Raw genomic sequence first — 21,325 nt, 5'->3', positions numbered from 1 at the left:
TTGATATGGTTAGAAGTTTTGGAATAGACTGATTTTTGGTGAGGATGATCTCCAAATCATATAGATTATCCTCACAAAAAATTGGCTCATTCCAAAAACTTTAACCCATATAAGATAAAAAAAAAATTGGCTATGGTGTGAGTTGCCCTTATTAATTCGTGGGGTGTTTTTATAATTACACATCGTTCATTTCCATCGAAAATTATTCATCCAAAATTAAGTTCTTTCAATGTTGATTTCAAATTTTGGTGACTTGTATGACATTATTGTTTTTAATTTAAAATTTGTGGAATTTTAGAAATAAAGATTATTATTTAGAAATTGAAAATTTGAGTATTACTTATTATTTAAAAATGAATTGTATTTTAATTTTATAAGAAATAATATATTTTATTGTGTTTGATAAGAAATGAACATTTGAAACATGCAAACAATGTATAATGGTAAAAAAGATAATTTATCAATTTCAGCAATGTGTAACAAACATGATTCTGCATCTAACAAACAACTTTTTCAGTACTTAAATTCAGCGCTTATAAGTTTCAGCACTTAAAGTCATTCAACACTTTTTTTTTTTTCAGTTTAACAAATAACACCTAATAGTAATTTATCAAAAGAGATATAAATAGATGGAATAGTTATATTATTAAAACTCAAGTTTTTAATGATTTATTTTAAAATTTATATTTGAGCAACATATTTATGAGAATATCGTTAGCAATGCTAGAGTTTTCTAGTGCTATTGTTTTTACTAGAAGGTGGCATGTGCAAACATGTATCGATATATGAAAAGGGCTTATTTATGAAGATTATATAGTGAAAAATGATAGTTTTGTAATTTTGAAATTAACTCGATTTTTAGTCACAATTTTCTTGATTTTTTAACCAAAATGACCTTGATTATTCAGTTTAAAAATACCCTTATATTATACCAGTTACCGTTTTTTATCTTTTAGTGTCATAATATGCCCTTAAACTATACTGTTTTTGACATTTTAACTATAAATATTAATATAATATAATATTTTAAATATTAAATATTAATATAATGTGTTTAAATCCATTATACTCAAAATTAAAAAAAAAAATTGACAGACTGTCTTTTAGTGTCATAATATACTTCAAACTATACTGTTTTTGACATTTTAACTATAAATAGTAATATAATATAATATTTTAAATATTAAATATTAATATAATGTGTTTAAATCCATTATACTCAAAATTAAAAAAAAAAAATTGACAAACTGTCTTTTAGTGTCATAATATGACTTCAAACTATATTGTTTTTGACATTTTAACTATAAATATTAATATAATATAATATTTTAAATATTAAATATTAATATAATGTGTTTAAATCCATTATACCCAAAATTTTAAAAAAAAATTAATATTAATAAATGTTTCTTTCATTTGATTTAAGGGCAAATGAATTAGGAATATTTTCATAGAAAATTAATGAAGTTAAGGGTATTTTGGTAAAACGAACCGTTAGATTTTGACTCCCCGCAAGATGAGTTTTGAGAAATAGGTTTTCTCGACTTCTTCACAAAGAGTAATTTTTTGCTCTTGCGCGGAGTAACTCTTCGAAGGAGTTGTTCATCTAAACGCATCCAAACGACTTCTAACTCCCAGCAAGAGTCAGAAGTAGCCAAGGAGTCCTATCCAAACGCCTACTTCGTTTCTGACTCTGCCTCCTCAACTTCTCTACAAATTCTTATTCATCAATCGACATCTATTATATTCAATACATCATCTTTAACTCTTTCCACCCTCTATCTCTCTTTCTCTATGGAAAAAAAAAGCTTGGTATGTATCTGTTGTGGTTGACTTTCTGAGAGGAGTTGAGGTTTTTTGTTGGTTAGGCAAAGGAGATGACCCTTCCATCATAGGTAATCTCCAAGAAAGCCCTATTTAGATTGTCATTTTCTTCCCCTTACACAAAAAAGGTGATCAAGATGTCCCTTAATTTAAATAAATAAAAAAAAATTTTGTTAATTATCCTATATTTTCGCTTGTTGGACTTTAACTTTGGCAGCACTGTTTGTTTTTGGAAAATCTTCCATTAACGTTTTTTATTGCACCAAGTCTTTATCTAACAGTGAGAAAAAACAATTCTAATATTATAATGACCTATGCACTAACACTACATTTGGTTTTGGACTGTTTCAATGAATCCTCTTTTTAAAGACTTGGTGCAATGAGAGACATTAATGAAAGCTTACATTTACTTATCTGTCCAATAGATCAACATTTTCAAGTGTCTACTACTATGTAATAGTAGGAGTGACATGTCACAATTTATAAATAGTGATGAAGTTGTCCATAACATGTACTACCCTAGGCATTAGGCAAGATATGAAACATGATACTATAGTGACATGTAACGACCAATCAGATAAACCCAATTAGGATAGATGGGTAGATGTTAGTAATGATAATTATATGAATCCCTGAAAAACAAATTCGTTTTTGTTTTCGTTTCCAATCTTGTCATAATACTTCTTGAGTTGATTTTTTCACTCAGTTGTGAATGTCAATTCCTCCATATTTCTTTATCAAAAAGAACTTCGAAACATCCCATCAAATATTTAAAGGGAACAATCCTAGAGCTTTGTATAATAATCCTTGTTCATTGTCATGGTAATTTGGGATTTCCAAAGTTATAATGGGTACCCATTCTTTTCTCTTATAGTATTTGTTTTATATTATTTGCATGGTTGTGACTTCAAAAATTACTTCTAAAGGTTTTCCCATGATTCAAGCCAGTTCAAAATCTCATGAATATAATTTAAACGTAAAGAAATCTAATGGATAATTAAATTATATCTCATGAATATAATTTACAACTCATTTGCCTTGACCTTTGGTTGGGAGCCATGATCTGGATAAATTATTTGTTTCACTTACTATTGCTAATGGTGTCTTCTCAGATCTCTAGATTCTTAGTTATTGGGTGGAATAAATTACCTAAGAACGATTGACACTATATTTATGAAAAGAAAATTGTTTCTCTTAAGAATAAAAAATCTTGTCTTAAGCTAGGAGATAAAAGCTAGATTTCACCTCTAAGAGATCAAAAAACACATTTAAAAAAAATAATCTAATACTGATATGTGTATCCTGCAATTTTAAAAATCTTTAAGCTTCTTGTGTTATGATGTGGAAGCAAATCAACCACACCTTGAAAATAAGAGTTATTGTCATTATTCTTAATCCAAACAATCCTCGATAATGAAGAACAAGATCAAATAATTGGAGAAGAAGAAGAAAGAGCTTACTTTCCTGTATCTCTCCTCCAAAATGGAGTTACAATGGTATTTATAAAAGAAGAAAGAACAAAACCTAGTTCTATTCTAATTGGTGTACTTACTAAAAATAGTAAAATACTAATTACTTTGTAATTGAATTAAGAATTTGAATTACCTAAAAACTCTTTTCTGTAACAACTTCAGAATCACAATCGAATTAAAATTATTCGCAATCAAAGATTCTATAAATAGAAAGTCCAACTTTGACTGTGATTTTAGAGGGGTAAACGATGTTTAAACGCTTTCGTAAGTCCTATTTCCAATGCCTTTGGAATCGTTGAAATGACAAAGTTATGTCAAATTTACTATAGATTATGCATGTAGATTCTCCTGGATCAATTCTGCATTGGATGTGATCAGTTTGACCAACTACTTAGTGGCAAGAAAGTGATTCAATGAGAATACCTTGTAATAACTACCAGAAACTACTGTAATCATACTCCTAGAAGCTAAACTAGACAGTTTTGATCCAAAATTTATCTTGATCCATCTCTTTATTTATTATGAATATTTAAAAAATAAATAAAATCCAAGCTAGGTAGTTTATATATGAATATACTATATTAAGAAAATTAGGACACTTTTACTAACATCCCAAAAACTCTTGAAAATATTTCTTAATGAACTTCATTCCACTGAAATAGTATTAGGATTTGGGTCCCCACAATGCCAAAATAATAGTTTCAATTTTTTTTTAATCTTTTTTTCCCTTTTAAATTTGTATAGATATAAATTGTGAACAACAAATTATAATTACTGAAAATATTCTTTGATCATTCATTTCATGTATTGATTTTTTTTCATTCACATATTAACCTCATTAAACATATAGTATTCCGCTATGGATCATAATAGGAGTACTGCAACCTTGCATTCGATACTTCATGTCGTAGTATGGTTTGGTAACAAAAGTTGCCAAACAGCCAACTTAGAAGATAAAATGTTCTAAGAAACTTAAGAATTATTGGTTTATTAGTTTTCTTTAAGGAATTGAATATTAGATCATGCGAATAAACATAAAAGAGTAATCAAATAATAAAGAAACTCCATTGGTAGTTGGTACAATCGGATTCAAGGTGGATGTATAATGAATCTTCTTGCAGCTTTTAGCCTTATTATAGGCATTGAGATTGCTCAATAACTTTTCAATTCCTTACAGTAAAAGTAATGAACTGTTGGAATTTTGTAATTGCATGCCAAGCTTCTAACAGGTACACCACCAAGGGATTTGAATTTTTCTATTTGATTCTAAAGGCTGGTTTGGCCCAATTTACTTATCCAAAACGTTGTGCTAAGTTTAAATGTAAAGGTGGGGGTGTTTGTGGGATCCAAATTTTGGTGTCGAACCACTTCTACTCTTCCTTCTCTCATTATAATAGTTAAGATAAACTTGTAACTGATCGCTGGATTGTATATTATCAAGGTTATATATTATGTTTTTATGCGGCTAGTTGGTTGCACGTGAGTTTCAAAAATTTTAGGTAAAAATAGGATTGCCTTTAGGTTTCAAGGGTTGTTTTGCGAATTTCAGATTGTTTAATTTAATGTGAAGAAGGCCTTTGAATTGTGGGCAGGGGCAGATTTAGAGTGGGGGCAAGTCCCCCCACAAGAGTTTTCAAATTTTATGGATTAATGTGCTATTGAAACAGATTTTAGCGGCGGATAAAGAAATCTGCCACTATTGCCCCCACAATTTTTTTTTCGACTCTTAGTTGCCCCCACAACTATTTTTTTCACTCTTAATTGTCCCCACAAATTTTTTTCTACTCTTGCTTGCCCCCCACATGAGCAAAATCCTGGCTCCGTCCCTGATTGTTGGAGATGAATCCTGTTTGGCGAAGCCCAAGTTAACTATCCGTTAATGATTGGTATTTGTGATTAGCTTATTACTTATTAGGGAAATCCGTTATATTCCATGTCATTGTATAATCCCATTTTCCATTACGAATACAACAAGTGATGTATTGAATAGCTTGCAACAATTTATCTTGCACTTAAATTTTTATGTTGGTTTCAGTGTCTATTTTGTTCAATGTTGAAATTAATAAATTTTTCCTGGAAATGATGAAAATATTGCAGAAATATCATTGAAACGGCTGGAAATGAAAAAACAAGCATGGAATACACTTTTAGTTATCAAAAAATTACAATAACAACCATAAGTAGTCTGGGAATGAAGATCCAATAACCTTCCATTACACACTGACATAGGTATCTGAGAACCTATCAGCCAAAATGATTGATTCTACACAGAAATGATAATAATCTTGTCCAATTAAATCAATAAAATTTTAACTTAACAAAAAAAAAAAAAAAAATTTGTCAAATTAATTACATACAGGTTAATATGTAGAACAACTCCCCTTTTCAATGAACAAATTATTATTATTATATTCAATTAATGAGAACATGAAAAATATGATTTGCATTCACATTAATGCATATGCTAATTTTCTTAGGATACGTCAAAATGAGTTGATATATAGTTTTTCCTACTTATAAGTGAATATTCTATGTAATTTCCATGTATCTAGACAGTTTATAATTTAAGTGATTTTTTTAGAGTGTTTCTCAATTACAAATTTAAAATAGTAATATTTTGGTCAAAATTAATTGTTCTCCTAAATATTTCCATCAAAATGTTGCATTTTTATACCTGAAATTTGATTATTACACTTCAAAAACTGAAATATTTCACTAAACGAACAATGAACCCCCCTTGTATGTATATATGTAGAATTTCCTGTTGAGCCCCTGTGGAAAATAAATATTTTGGTATGAAACGTAGAAACTTAATGCCATGCTTTCTTGATACATTCAAGTATGAAACACAATGCTTTAGTACTCATTATCACTGATGCAATATGTCAAAGTTTCATATCAAACATAATTGAGTTCATTAGATTGATTCTCAATTCTGTGTAGGCTTGCCTTCATTGTGAATGAAATCTTCTTGGATTTTATTGACTCATTACGATTACTTTGTTCACATGTTAGGAGAGAATTGAGGTTGCCGAAATATTAGCTAGAGAATATCCCTTCAACCAGTCATCAACTAGAGAAGTTATTTGGGTTTTTTATGTCTGTTTGGATTTTCATGTTTTATATTATAAAGAATTGCTGCTCTTTGTATGCTGATGTTATTCGATAACTTTCTTTAATATCTGCATGCCATTCTGCAGGTTGTTGTGGAGAAGAAGATAATGCGTGAAAGTAAATTAACAAGGCATGATATAGGTCAGGAGTGCTTGTGTCTGAAGTAAGTTTGAACTGTCACGAATTAGTTTCAACGTTATTAAGAACGTGAATGAACTTCCAATACAAATGTTTATTACCTCATTAACTTCTAAACTTCGGTGAATCTGGTTGATGTTGTGGTGAAAAGGTTTGGAAATGGAAAAATTCGTATGGAGGTACCATATTAAATCAAGAACGTCGATTGGGTGTATCTCTTGACAGGACTCCCGAGGTTAGGATTTAAAATTTTGTCCAACCGTTGAGAGTAGCCTTTTGCCTTTGCTCTGGGAAAAGTAACTCTTTGATTGCAACACTTTTTTGACTGTGTTTTTTTTTTTACTTGGTGCATTATTTTTGTTCTTTTTTTTTTTTTTGCTTATCATCAGTGCTTCACAATGGATGAGAAAAGCTCAAGGGCTGTCACCAAGGCTTTTGTCCGGCTATACAGGGAAGGTCTTATTTATAGGTATATTTAAAATGAGACTTTTTTATTTTTTTTATTTTATGATATTAGTTGCTTTTGTTATCTTTGGTTTGGCTTCATCCATACTACCCAGTATTTTATGTGCCTTTTGTGATTCATCATAGCAAGTGAATGCATAATAATTGATTCATTTCTTTTTTAAATTTAAAAAAATATACACCAAGAATCTTTTTACATGACTACTGTGCACTTATGCTCTGTTCACTTAATATATTCTTTTTAAAGCTTTCTATCTTTGTTTCTTCTTATGCAGGGATCATTGGTGTAATTGGGATTGTGTATTGCGAACGGTTATATCTGATATTGAGGCAGATTACAAGGACATTAAAGAAAGGACTCTATTGAAGGTTCCTGGGTATGAGAAATTGGTGGAGTTTGGCATTTTGACATCTTTTGCTTACCCTTGAGAGGGAGGGCTGGGTGACATTGTGGTTGCCACAACCAGAGTGGAAACAATGCTTGGTGATACAACAATTGCTATACATCCTGAAGACAACAGGTACAAAATTTGCTATGCATCCATTCAATGGAAGAAAACTACCCATAGTTTGTGATGCAGTACTTGTTGATCCAGAATTCGGGACTGGTGCTGTTAAGGTACATTCTGTTAACCAACCAACTATTCCAAAAGATCGGTATGTTGGATAGGGGGAGAACTGTGAATGTAAGAGGGTCACAAGACTTTACTGGGGGTATGACACACCCATGAGTGGAGGAAAATATACACTCAACACGCCCCTCACCTGTGACCTATACCTTGTTAACCAATCAACCAACTACTCCAAAAGATCGATCTGTTGGAGAGGGGGAGAACTGCATATATAAGTGGGTCACGGGACATTACTAGGGTATGGCACACCTGAGATTGGAAGAAAATATACACTCAACTCAACACATTCAACCTCTTCCAGCCCAGGGATATTCAGTAATTAGCCTTCTTAGATTGTTTCTCACTCAGTCCCTTTAGTTCAGGTTGCTATATTTACTATTTGGATATTTGCCCAAAATAATGAGATGCCAACCAATGATGTTGTGGAACCAATGATAAAGCCGCAATGGTTTGTTAACTGTAATGGTATGGCAAAGGAAGCTCTTGATGCTGTTATGGATGATGATAATAAGAGGATTGAGATCATTCTGAAGCAGTACTCTGCAGAGTGGAAGAGGTGCTGTCACATGCCATCTTATTGCTTGTATGTTACATTTTTATTGTGTACATTATATGGAACAGCTAGTATGATGTCCTTCATGAGCATGTAAATGATTCGGGGAGGTTCACTCACCGAGCAGATTTCTGTTGGCTCAAATAGACCCGATCAATTATCTTCGAGAGCTGCTATTGGCACCTTGAATTTTACTTATTACACCCCAATTCAAAATAAAGAAAATAAGTGAATGGTTCCGAGTAAGTAAAGTTGGGGTGCCAATAGAAGCTCTCTCATTTTTATTTTTTTTGTGTGTGTGTGTGCTAGATTTCTATATTTTGGGTCTAGGATTTTATATGAGCCTAATCATAATTGAAATTGTTTGAACGAGTATTATAATGTAGGGGCGCAACTTGATTCGGTTTGAGGTCAAATTGGAACCGAACCAACATACAAGTCAGTTCCACTAAATAAGAACCAGGACCGAACTAAATTCCATTAGAACCAAACCAACCCAAACTGAATTAAAGTCAGTTTGGTTTGGTTCAGTATGATGGATTGCCAATATTCTTTAAATTATAAGTAATATTTTTTAATGAAAAAACAAACATAAAATTTCATACAATAAATCACAAATCTATCTATAAAAAGTCATTAGTTTATTCATAAAAGATCTCTAATCTATATCCTAACTCCTAAAATAATTCATAATAATTATTACATACATATATATTTATTTATTTCTTAGGGATTCGGTTCTATACAAGCTTGATTCGAGAATTGAACCAAATTGATCAGTTCCCCATTTTCGTAACCCGGAACCGAACCACACCACCCTAAAGCTATCGGTTTGAACCGGACCAAATTGCACCCCTATTATAATGTTTTGTAATGTTGAGATTATAATTTGGGCCAAACCTTTGTAATGTTGAACAGTGTGTTTTAATCTTAATTTGGGGTGATAAATAATTTAATAAATTGGAGTGCTATAATTAAAAGTTGGGGTGCCAATAGCAGCTCTCTAATTTATTTTTTAATTGGTTTTTAAATGTTACAGATGGTTGGAGAATATTCGTGATTGGTGTATTTCAAGGCAACTTTGGTGGGGCCAACATATTCCAGCATGGTATGTTACTCTAGAGGATGACCAATTAAACGAATTTGGCGCGTACTGTGACCATTGGGTGGTGGGGAGGAATGAAGAAGAAGCTCAGTTGGAGGCAAACAGAATGTTTGCTGGGAATCAGTTGCCAATGTGTTGCCTATCGTACCATCCCATTTAGACCATTGGGATACCATAGGTGGGGATAGGTTTACCACAGGGTTTTTAGAAACACCCCGTGTTAAATTTGTGATATCAGGTTTACTCCCTTGCAAAATACAAGATTAGGTTTACCCCCCCCCCCGGCGACTGTAAGTCAACAGTTTTTTTTCCTGATGATATAATTAGTGAAATTTTGAAAAAAAAAATTCAAATTTTGATTTAGTAATTTAAGTATTTGAAGAGAATTTAAAAAAAAAACTATCAAAATTTCACATTAAAATTATCAAGAAAACGCAACCTTGACTTACGGTCAAAGGGGTAAACCTAATATTATCAAATTTTAAGAGGGGGGTATTTCTAAAATGCTATTTATTATAATCAAGGAAATTTAGTATAAGCTCAGGGACTATAAATGAATCGTTTAAAGTAAAATATATTTTCCACTTATGATGTATATATGTGAGTAAATGATTTTTTGTCATTTTCTCTTGCATCTCTCTTTTTGACTCCTTCATGCTCACACATGGTAGATGTAAGTGGATCTTAGGTGTCTGATTGATGGGCTTCACATGGGCTACTCAACACATTTAGTTGGTCTAGTTGATATGCTTTAGTTTTCGTAGCGAAGACTCGGATTCACTAAGTTAATCTGCAGGGTTATTTGCACCCAATGATTCGGGATGCTCATGGGCGTAAAATGTCCCAAGTCCTTGGAAAAATGTTATTGATCCGCTTGAAGTAATAAATGGGGTGTCCTTAGAAGATCTCTCTACAAAAGAAGGTTGGTGGAGGGTAACCTTGACCCTAGTGAACTGGTAATTGCCAAAGAAGGACAAGTGAAAGATTTCCCAAATGGTATCACTGAATGTGGTGCAGATGCTCTTCGTTTTACCCTTGTCTTGTACACAGCTCAGGTTCTCTTCTCCACCCATCTATTTCTTTTGTTGTTGTCTTTGTAATTTTGAATGAAAAACAATTTCCTTACTAAGTAAGATTTTAAGCCATACTAAGGGCCGTTTTGCTCAAATGAATTACCACATTGGCAATCCAACACCACAGCCCTCTAGATTTCATAGAAAAATTCAGATCCAAAAACAATTCAATAATTTTTTGGGCTTCATCCAAGGTTTTTGAAAATGGATGGTTACTTGACTTCCACAGAACTCCCCAAATTTAAAATTAAAATTCCGAAAGATAATTTTTTTGTTTTTCAAAGTTCATAGAATTTCGTTGTCTACAATCCTGTGGGATCGGATCATGTTTTTGGATGCCACAAGGTGAGGTCAACGACCCTTGGTAAGAGTTGAAATCTTAGTAAGGCTAATCGGATTGATTTTGAATTAGTAACGAAGTAATTATTTGTTCTTCCTCCAGTTGGATAGGATAAATTTGGATATACAAAGAGTTGTTGGGTACCGACAATGGTGTAACAAACTGTGGAACACCACTCGCTTTGCCATTACCAAACTTGGAGACGATTATACCTCTCCTGTAGGTCTAGTACTGGAATCTATGCCATTCAGCTGTAAATGGATACTCTGTCTTGAACAAAGCAATATTGAGAACCGTGTCTTCACTTGATTCCTATGAGTTCTCAGATGGAGCCAGTGCAGTATATTCATGGTGGCAATTCCAATTGTGTGATATATTTATTGAAGCTATCAAACCTTACTTTGCTGGCACTGATCCAAATTTCATTTCTTCAAAGAAGCTGCCCGCAACACTTTGTGGTTTTGTTTGGACAATGGGTTGCAGTTGCTCCATCCATTTATGCCATTCGTTACGGAAGAGCTGTGGCAACGTCTTCCTCAAGTACCTGGAAGTTGTGCCCGAAAAGAATTGTTAATGGTATCTGAGTACCCATCAGTTACAGAGGTCAGAACAAATTCTATAATTCATATGGGAAAATAGGAGGCCAATTGAGTAGACTAGGACTGTCAATGGGTTGGATCACACCCGAAATCTGATAACTTCGGGTCTGGATTGATGTTTTAGATTCTGATAAGGATCCAATCCGTTAAGGTTCTGATATGATATCTTATTGCATCTGATCTAGATTGACCATGTCTTGATCCGATAAAATATTCAAAATTATATAAATTAAATTATATATTTGTATAAATATAGGATGTTTATTAAGATTTTGTACATCAATTGGGTTTGGCCCAATCAGGACCCTGATCCTTAGAGCCCCATCCATTGACAACCCTAGAGTAGACCATTAGAATGGTGTAACATGGGGTAGGGGACACCGTAGGATGTCTGCTACCTAGGGAATTTCTCAGGCTGTAAAGAATCTGATCAAGTGATCCTTAGCCTTATATATTTTCCAGGTCAGAGGACATGATGAATGTGCCAGAGAAAAAATTGACAATCATTTGATTGGTTGATTTATGGCACAATTGACCTCAGTTTCATTATTTTCCTTTGCACTCCAATAGCTTTCTAATTTAAGAAAATTTAGTAATATTGCGGTTTTCTTTAGACGACCAGCTATTGTAGTTTTCCGGACTGATGCGGTCACTGAGATCATTAAAAGCCACGAATTGGAGATTTCTACTCTTGCCTCTCTATCATCTTTGGAAGTGGGTTTCATAGCTTCCCTTTTAAGTTGGATTTTGGGTTATTTATTTTCTTACAACTACATATGCTTTGAAGTTGGAATGATCTCCTTGTGTCAATTATCATTTTTCTACTCATGTATGAACTACATCCGTCATTTATTCTCAGTATACTATCTGTAGAATGTAGTACGTGTAGAGAAATCGATCCAAGAACAATAAAGAAAGAAAATAAAGCAAGATGCAACCACACACAAAACACAGATTTTTTTTAAAATTATATATGAACATTTTTTTCCACTACGAGACATTTGGTATTGATTCCTAACCTTTGGAAGGGAATTCAAATCAATTTGATTTCCAAGGAAGGATGAGGTGTCAGCCAGATTTCAATGGGCATGCTCAGGCTGTTGAATATTTCATATGAAGGCATTACTGCTCATGCCTCTCTAGACAAATGTTTTTACCTCTAGTTTATATCTGATATTACTCTTACTTTGCCTTGTGTCAAAATAGTATTTGTAGTGTCACTGGCATTGTTACTTAACTTGACTGCTTGCCGTTTAAGGCTTGTTGTACATGGAAATTGTTTCTTTCTGCACTTATTTTTATTTACTGTATTTAACTTCACCTACCCAAAAAAATCAAGAATAGCAATCCACATCATTTTATTAACCAGGGTTGTTTATTCAACAGTATATGGAATCATGAGGTATTTTGCTTTCCAGCTAATCTTAGCGAGCTGCTATTGGTACCCCAACTTTTATAATTGTAAATAACTACAGAAATTGTTTGAACGGGTGTTTCAATATTTTGTATTGTTGAGATTGTAATTTGACCCAAACCTTTGTAGAGTGTGTTTCAATCTTTAATTGGGGTGTATTAAGTAAAAGTTGGAGTGCCAATATCAGTTCTATAATCTTATTAATCCCAAATATAAGTTCATAAATTGCATTTTGGCATTTTTTTTTTTATAGTGTTAATTGCATTTTTGGCTCACACTCTGGTCCTTCTGTATGGTTAAAGTTTTTAACACCACCAAAATAAACTTTTTTGAAGGTTCTGGGTGAGAACGATGCTAGGCAAATTGAATGTGCAGTTGATGTCGTAAACAAACAGTTGTCAACTTATCTCCGGCTACAAGGAGCTCTCAATGCAGAAGCCGAACTTGAAAAGCTTAGGAAAAAGAGAGGAGATACAGAAGTGAGTTTCTTTTCCATGGCTCAATCTTTCTTTTTTTCCTTTTTTTTGTTATTTTGGGAAAAAAGTTTTTTTCCCTTTAGTGGTAAAATAAGATAGACTCTCTAGTAGGTAAGTTCTTTCTACTCATGGCACATGAGATTTCACAACATAACTATATGGTCTATATCACATACACTTGGGCCATGTTGGACAACTTTTAATTGGGACGGTTAAGACCTATGTTACTGGGTTCACCAATGTAGTAGCGAACTGCAAACTAGTTCAAACCGAACCAATTCGAGGTTCGGTTCGAAGTGAGCTCATAAAAAACAATGAACCTAATGAATCCTCTTATTTTGGTGAATTTTAGAGATACCCCCATGGTCCTATTTTAGAAATCCCAAGATTTGGTCAATGTTAAAGATACCCCTTTGTTTTTAAACTGATGATATGCCCCCTTGACCTGAATCTTCTTCTATGAGATTAACATGAATGATTTAAATAGCCACCACAAACTACCTCTATGAATTGGGTTCGTTCAAGAGTGGTGATCCTCGAACCCAAATTCAAACCAAGCGAACTAACTTAACTTCGGTTAAGACCGTCAAGATCATCTGTTTCATATGATTAACTATATTTTCTCGACCGATAAAGAGAATAATAAAAATTTCCATACACAAAGCTTGCCTTTGTAAACAGAGTAGGTTAGTTTTGGCATCACATCTCTCTTTAAAATGACCAATTGGATGTATGTCCAGGGCCCTTGAGATTTGCCTCTGAGCGTTGTGTTGTGGTCTTTTTTGACGGGCTATGTCCTATGACCTAGATGGGTTCAATCTTTACAGTACTTACATGATAGAACTGCCGTGTTACTACTTATATTGATATAGGTTTGGTTAGATCAGATCATCTTACCCTTTTAAGGGTTCTGATTGAAAAGCAAAACTGCAGTAGTCCTTAATTGAACTTCTATGTTGCATTTCATTTCTTGTTTTTTTGAATTTCGTTTGGCAGACAACAGGAAAACTTGAAGCAGAAGATGAGTGCTTCAGGTTATAAGCAGAAAGTCCCAACCCATGTTACATGAAGAGAACGTTGCAAAGCTAGAGAAGCTCATGCAAGAACTTGAGATTGTTGAAGAAGCAAACCGTAATTTGGAACACACAATGGCTGGTGAGGATGATTGAAGAAAGTAAAATAATCTCTCTTATGGCTGGCAATTTTCTCTGTTTGTCTACTCACACTTGTGCAGAAAAGACATTGGTTTCTAAACGATGTCTATAACTATAGGAGTGATGTCTATTCTCCTGACAAAAAAGTATGCATAAAAGGGGTATAAGTCTTTTATCTCTTTCATTTTCTTTTCGAATGTTGTTCCATTAAATGGCAACAACGACGACGTAAGACCAATTCAAGACTACAACGACGCGACGTAAGACGAATTGAACTCATGAGTATAGAGAATGTTGTGATCCCATGTAAGAACAAGAGAGAATCCGTAAATGACAAAGATGAAATAGATATATGAATGAGAGAGAATATTTTACCAAACCCAAAATCATTTTTTTTTTCTTTTACCATCTCACTGTAATCGTTGCTAATGGCAAATTGTTTAGTTGTAGTGCAATTTCAATTTTTATCACTAATTACACCCCATATCATCACTGCAGCAATTTTAGTCTCCAAGTTGCATTGCAATGAAGTATTGAAGAGAAGAAAAATAGATAATTCATTAGAAAATAAAGCAGCTATTGGCACCCAATCTTTTACTTATTACACCTCAATTAGAGATTAAAAAACACTCTCCTAACACTACTAAGGTTTGGCTTAAGTTATTATCTCTACATTACAAAATACTACGACACTCGATTCAAACAATTTCAATAGTTGTTTCCTAAACCTAAAAAATAAAAATCTAACAAAAACAAAAGGGAGAGTGTCCAATGGACCCCATTTGACTTATTCTCAACAATTCATTTATTTATTTTTTTGGTATTTCTCCCAAAAACGTGCTCAACTTTTTTTCAAATTCCGGTTTCAAGACACTGTTCATATTAATTTCAAAAACATGCATGAATCTTTTTCCAGCGAATTCACTGGTAAGTTTTTTTAATTTAAAGCGATGAATTCGCTAGTATTAAAGTGATGAAATTGTTGGTAAATTTAAAGTCAAAATATCCTTGATTTAAAGTGACAATTTCTCTGGTATTAAAGTGACAAATTCGCTTGTACTAAAGAGACGATTCAGAGGTAAATTTTAAGACAAAGTATCTGTATTTTTTAATGGCGGATTTGTTGGTAATTTATCAGCAAGTTCGCCACTTCAAATTAAAAATACCTATCAACAAATTCCCTGAAAAATGATTCATGCATGTTTTTGGAATTAATATGAACATTGTACCAAACTCGGAATTTCATCATATTCAACACACGAAATGTTTATTCACCTTTTTTTTTACTCTTTAATTGGGGTATTATAAGTAAAAGTTTGGGTGCCAATAGAAGCTTTGTTAGAAAATAGTATTTTATAAAGAGTCGTGATAATCTGACTTAGGCACGTGGCATACTCAATCTACTTACCTGACGTGATAGGTTCAGAAACTATAGATCTGCTCTCCCCGAGATACAAAACTGCACTTTTTTATGGGGAACCATAGTTATGTATCTCAAGAAAAACACATCTACGGTTCTCGAGACTATCACTTCAGGTAAATCGATTGAGTTGCCACGTGCCTAAGTCAGATTATCAGCACTCTTTTATAAATAGAGAGATTTACTGGGCAGACTTATCTATTGCATTTTTATTACAAAAACACCCTTACTTCATAAAATTTGTTACTCAACAACATTCGAGTGAAAACTAGGCTAGCCTGACTAACTTAGTAAGATTTCAAACCTTACTATGGGTCATTGGACCACATGGATTATCACATTGGCAATGCAACGTCACAACCTTACAGATTTTATAGAAAAACTCAGATTCAACAAAAATAAATAAATAAATTCAGAAAAACATTTGTTTTGAGCTTGATCCAAAGTGTCGAAAATGGACAGATAACGAACTACCAAATTTAAAACGAAAATTCAATGGTGAAAATAACTTTCAAAGTTAATAGAATTTTTTCCTCTACAACCTTGTGGCATCAGATCATGTTATAGAGAAACCATTTTCAGTCTCGTAGCTGAAGAAAAGTACGTACATTATGCAGGCAGTGCTTGGGTTTTACATGTGTCAAAATATGATTTTGACATGAATATTATTCCCTCCCATACATAAATGTTGGTTCTTGAATCCGAAGAGATCATTCACGAGATTGATTTATCCATGGAAAGATAAAAATAATTATTAATCAATTATGATTTAAATTAGTGTTCTTGACTTAGGATCTTAATCTTTATAGGGGTGAGAGAAATGGGGATGAGGTCTAACATTCTCCTTTAATTTAGTGTTCTTGACTTGAGATCTTAATCTTTATAGGGGTGAGAGAAATGGGGATTAGGTTTAACATTCTCCAAGAAGGAAGCTCTAAGTTTGACCTAAAATATAGTCAAAATATATTTTGGGGGTAGAGATACAAGCAAGTAGATTACATTCCTTCAAAATCAATAAAAGTATAACTTTTTGTGAGGGTTATTTTATAATGAATTCATATGAGAACTTAATTTTAAGATATGGTAAGATCTCCTCTCCTTTAAGTTATGTTCCAACATATTAAAGAAAACTTAAGTATCAAATTAGGCTTTCATGTTCAAAGATATCTGTTATGAGAAATTTATCAAAATGGAGCATTTTTCATAATTATTTATCAAAACAGAGCACTATACATCTTACTTCCGAAAATTGTATGTTATCATTTTTGAAAATATTTTATTTCATCAAAACGATACAAACAATAATTTTTGGACTTTTAGTACCAAAAATACCATTTTTTTTTTTAAAGTTCAGTGTCAATGGGATCCTTTTGACACTATACAAAAATAAATTATTATCTCATGTCAAAATGATCCTGGCGACATTGAATTTAAGGGTAAATTCCAAAATTATTATTGAAATTTTCAAAAATGTCGAAAGTGTTATTTGTGTTGACACAACTACCACATAATGTTGACAAAATACTATCAAATTGTTTAACATTACATGATAAAATTTTCAACATTAGCAACACTTTGGAAATACCAATTTTTTTTTAATTATTTGGAAATTTACTCTTTTTTAAATGTTCTTTGTTAATGGGATCAGTTTTACATCGTATAAAAATAAATTCTAATCTCATGTCAAAATAATCATATTGATATTGAGTATTTTTTATAAAAAAAATTACCTTTGACATGAGTTCAAATTTTATTTTTGTACAGTCTCAAAAGAATCTCATTGATAAAGACCTTTTATTATAAAAAAAAATACTTAATGTCAATATGATCCTTTTAACATGAGATCAAAATTTATTTTGTACAATGTCAAAAGGATCCCATTGACATTGATTAATCTCATGTCAAAAGGATCCCATTAACACTGAAAAAATATTCAATGTCAACAGGATCCCTTTAACATGAGATTAGAATTTATTTGTGTCCAATGTCAAAAGGATCACATTAACACTGAACTTTTAAAAAAAAAAAAAAAAGGATATTTTAGGTACTAAAATTCTGAAGATTACCATTTGTAACATTTTGTAAATAACATATTTTCAAAAATGGTAATTTACCATTTTCGAAAATAAGTTCAAAAGTGCTCCATTTTGGGAATTATTCGACTTCTAGTGCATCTTTTGATAAATTTACCTTTTAATTAATCAAAAGGAAAAAAAAAAAAACCTTTTAGAATCCAGGGATTGTCATTAGAAAGTCAAACTCATTAGATGATCATTGTGATTTTCATTCATTAACAATCTTATAAACAATAAAATGATTTGCGATAAAAATAATAATATAATTAGAAAGTTCCATCATAGATTATTTTTCATTTAATAAGCAAACGAGTAAGTGGTTAGTAGTTCTTTAATATAAATTTAAATATAAATGTGTATTATGCAATGTTTAAAAACCAAAACAATGACCAGACCAAACATGTATTAAATTGATCAAACTAGGGTTACCCAATTTGTTAATAAAGTACCAAATTAGTTCGTGATACAGTTTGTTGTGGGTTTGTGCATTGTAGCGAATTAAGCGAACTCCATTCTACTTTAAATTAATTTGATAATATTTGAGATATCCTTCTAAAATTTTAAATTGATACCATACCCCTTTGACCTTAGGATTTATTAATAGACTAATGAAAAATGACTAAAAACCCACATCTTCAATCTATAAATAAAAAAAACTTAGTTTTTTCTTCCTAAAATCTGTCATCTTCAACTTTTTTTTTTTTTTACCCTACTAATCATTTCAATATTCAAATGCCCTCATTTCCCTCTACCCCTACGAACGAGGTTCATTCTTGAGTGGCAAAACATGAACTGCGAACCCAAATTCAAACCAACATTGGTTCAATTTGGTTGTACCAAGTCACATAAATTAAATATTTTTAAAAGGTATATTCTTTTTTGCCCAAACTACCTAAATTTATTTTTGTTAAAAAACAACATTAAAAGCATCTAGGGTTCACTAAAAGAATCGATTTTATCATTAATTAAATGTGTTCGGACCGGTTGGTCCATCTTTTTTTTATTTTATAACACTATATTAACAATTATCCTATAAACCTTACAAATTTGATTTTTTAGGATCACGCAATCAGCCATATAATTTATAAAGTAATATAAATATTTCAGAGAGCTACTATTGGCGCCCCATGAACAAACGATCCCGAATGAATCATAATGCCGAAAAAAAGTTTCCAAGGCCTCATCTTATTCTCATATATATATATATTCAACACCCAACCATTTACCCAATAATTTGCCCAACATGTTTTGTCTTACATGGGTCAGAAGTTTTGGAATGGGCTGATTTTTTGTGAGGATGATCTCTACGATTAAAAGATCATCCTCACCAAAAATCAGCCCATTCCAAAACTTCTAACCCCATGTTTACAAGTTGAAAAATTGTGGACCGTCCATTTTTTGTAAATCATTTGTGATGGGGTTAGAAGTTTTGGAATGGGCTGATTTTTGGTGAGGATGATCTCCTCACCATAAAGATCATCCTCACCAAAAATCAGCCTATTCCAAAACTTCTAACCCATGTAGGACAAAACATGTTGGGCAAATGGTTGGGTAAATGGTTGGGTGCCGAACGGGACCCTATATATATATATATATATATCTTAAGGTTGTTGCCTACTATTGGGTGCCTCATTAGCATCATTCCATAACACATTTTGATGGTGAGGAATGTCCCCTTTACATTCTATTTGGATTGAGAGAAATGGAAAGAAGAGAAGATAAAGGAATCGATTTTGTCTCCATTTATCTTGTTTCGAAGGTTAAGTGAAAAGAGAAGAGAAAGTAGATGGGGGGAGAAATAGAGAGAAAGTAACTTTCTCTCCTCTTCCTTTCTCTCCATTTCTCTCTATCCAAATAGAGTGTTAAAGTTTAAAGCAAGAGAATGCTTTATAGAGAGGATAATGTGCAACCGCTGGCCGATCTTGGCATATGTTAAAACATGTTCTAAAGCCAACATTAGACATTGTGGTGTATCTTAATTTAGGTGAGAAGTCCATCTTTGTCTTTTTTACATGGCCTAAATCTTGAAATAAAGATTCTCAAGCACGGCGAAGTGAAGATTCAATGAACGAACCACCCGTAAACCCTCTTTTGAAAAAAAGAAAAAAAAAAAAAAAATATTCAAAGACTCAGTGTGTATTTTCAGTAAGCTTTCCAATATTTCTTATTCATTTAAGTTGCAAACACATTTGATCGACTATTGACTTAATTTAAATGAAAGATTGAGATCACGTGCATTCTCCTAGAAACCACATGCACTTCTATTTGACTTCGAACATCAACTAATTGAAGACCACAAACATTAAATATTTATATAAAAAGAGACATGATTAAAATAGCTATCCAACTCCTAGTTGTATTACTGTTAGAAGATAAACATAGTCCCTGTGTGGATATACCTTTCCGTGCAAGAGCAAAAGCTCAATCTCTCCACGCAAGAGCAAAACACCTTTCTGCACAAGATTAAAAACCTAACCAAACGTTTGTTAGTTCCCCACAGGAGCAGAATCGTCAAGAAACTCTATCAAAATGTAATGATAATGTTTTGTATAAATTGAGGGAGACATGGCAAAATATTCTCTTCTTTTATTTTACCACACATAGGAGTGTCAATGGATAGTCAAAAATTTGAATATTATTCAAAAATTTCGGATATTGGATACAGATTCGGATATTAACATTTTGAATCCGATAATATCCGATTTGAAATAATACATGCTATATATTATTTTATTTAATTAATTTTTTTTAAATAATGTAATATATATTATTTTATTTATTTATTTATTATATAAATAATATAATATATAATATATTTTCTTATAATGAAAAATTAGTTGGATAAATAAAAATTATGGTTTTTTTTTTATATATACAAATTATTTGAATTCTAATCGGATATCATCCGATATCCAATAAGATAATCGGATTTGAATTCGGATAGAGTTTTAAAAAATCCTTCGGATTCAAATTCAAATTAGGATTTCAGATAAAAATTTCAGATTCGGATTCAACTATTGTTATATCTAAACCGATAAACATCCATTTGACAGCCATATCCACACATATTGGGATAGAAACACTTGGTGCTCGTAATTGGAGCCTTTCCAACTCCCAATTCTTGGTTTCTTGGAGAGCAAACTATGGGTACGGCAACATAAGACCCCCTAGTCTCCCGCCCTAACACACGCACACGCACACGCCTAACACAACCACATAATATACAGATAGGCAACCACAACCAATGTATTGGTAACTGTACATGATCTTTACCATTTGGATTGGTGATGTGCTCGAGTGTGGTGCCACTGCTAAGAAAACTATACTTTTAAAAACTCTAGATGAGTCAAAATAATGGAATATAAATTAATTGGACTTTTTATCTAATTTAATTATTATAATTTTTGCGCAAATTTTCCCAATGCAAACCTTCTTCGATAATCGATACCCAACTTTTTATTTTTATTTTTA

General features: G+C 32.2%; 1 pseudogene across 1 annotated transcript; it reads left to right on the top strand.

Moving 5' to 3' along the window:
* The first annotated feature begins 9,967 nt into the window (after window positions 1-9,967).
* On the top strand, window positions 9,968-14,807 carry LOC147409682 (valine--tRNA ligase, mitochondrial 1-like; annotated as a pseudogene). The gene is made up of 5 exons (XR_015170587.1): window positions 9,968-9,976; window positions 10,100-10,358; window positions 10,819-11,319; window positions 13,065-13,208; window positions 14,202-14,807. The product of XR_015170587.1 is annotated as a valine--tRNA ligase, mitochondrial 1-like (transcript).
* The last annotated feature ends 6,518 nt before the right edge of the window (window positions 14,808-21,325 follow it).

This window comes from Akebia trifoliata, chromosome 2 (genome assembly GCF_017979445.1).
Source record: "Akebia trifoliata isolate Shusen 1 chromosome 2, ASM1797944v1, whole genome shotgun sequence".
Lineage (NCBI taxonomy): Eukaryota > Viridiplantae > Streptophyta > Magnoliopsida > Ranunculales > Lardizabalaceae > Akebia > Akebia trifoliata.
The sequence above is the reverse complement of the archived record's forward strand: the minus strand, read 5'-3'. Positions and strand labels throughout refer to the sequence as shown.